This window comes from Lynx canadensis, chromosome A2, assembly GCF_007474595.2.
Source record: "Lynx canadensis isolate LIC74 chromosome A2, mLynCan4.pri.v2, whole genome shotgun sequence".
Lineage (NCBI taxonomy): Eukaryota > Metazoa > Chordata > Mammalia > Carnivora > Felidae > Lynx > Lynx canadensis.
Genome location: NC_044304.2, coordinates 135,505,671 through 135,506,776, shown reverse-complemented (window position 1 = coordinate 135,506,776; position 1,106 = coordinate 135,505,671). Strand labels below are relative to the sequence as shown.

The following is a 1,106-nucleotide window of genomic DNA, read 5'->3' as shown; positions in this document are numbered from 1 at the left end:
AAACAAAAACTGATGGAATTTGTAGCCAGTAGACCTACTTTGAAAGAAATGTTAAAAGAAGCTCTTCAGAGAAAAGAGAAATTATTTAGGCCAGAAACTCAGATCCACACACACACACACAAAAAAAAAAAAAAAAAAAAAAAAAAAAAAAAAAAAAAAAAAAAAGCATCAGAGAATGCATAAGTGAAGGTAAAATAAAATAAAAACTTTTACTTTTCTTACTTTCCCCCAAAACCAAACAAATACTTATTATCGAACCAACTAACCAACTTACGGGTGCAGAAACAAAGTGACAGAAAAATCACATCCAATAAAACGTGTATTGTTCAAGTAGTAATGATGTTTACAGAGTGATATGGTATGAGCAAGTAAACTTCATGCAGCATAAATATGTGTTCCATCTCATGTGTGACTCCTTCGAGACCCAGGTTCTTGGTTCTTCTCCAATGTCTCTTCTTGGATTTGTACTTGATTTTATTACCAGCTTTCATCCAAACCCACTGGGGAATGGGAAAATTCGGCTTTCATTTTTTGGCCAGGAATTGCTTGATCCTGAAAGTCTTGTGAGAAAACATGGCAAGGAGCAGTCAGCCACATACATCAACATGGCAGAGAAAAGGAGAGCTTATTTCTTCTTATTCTTAATTGATCTAAAAACTTATAGTCTGTTTGATAAGTAGTAGCAACAATGTATTTAATTATATATACTGTGTATATAAAAAATCTTATGTATAAATGAAATGAAATGAATGACAGCAATGATACAGGGAACAAGAGAGGTAAATTAGTAATATTTTGTTATTATGAAGTGCTTGCACTACCAATGCAATGGTAGAGTGTTATTAAAAGGGACTTGGATTAGTTGTAAACATATATTGCAATCACTAAAAGAAAAGCAAGAAAAAAAATACAATTGATATGCTAAGGAGAGAAAATGAAATCATACAAAATCCTCAAAGCCACAAAGGGGAGGAAAAAATGAGAAAGTAAAAAATAGTCAATAGAAAATACTAACAAATACAGTAGATATTAATTGAACTATATCAGTAATCATTGTACATTTTAATGGTCTAAAAACACTGATTAAAAGATACAGGTTGTGAGAG

General features: G+C 31.5%; 1 pseudogene; it reads right to left on the bottom strand.

The window, feature by feature from the left end:
* Window positions 1-326: 326 nt before the first annotated feature.
* Window positions 327-575, bottom strand: LOC115501804 (annotated as a pseudogene).
* Window positions 576-1,106: the final 531 nt, after the last annotated feature.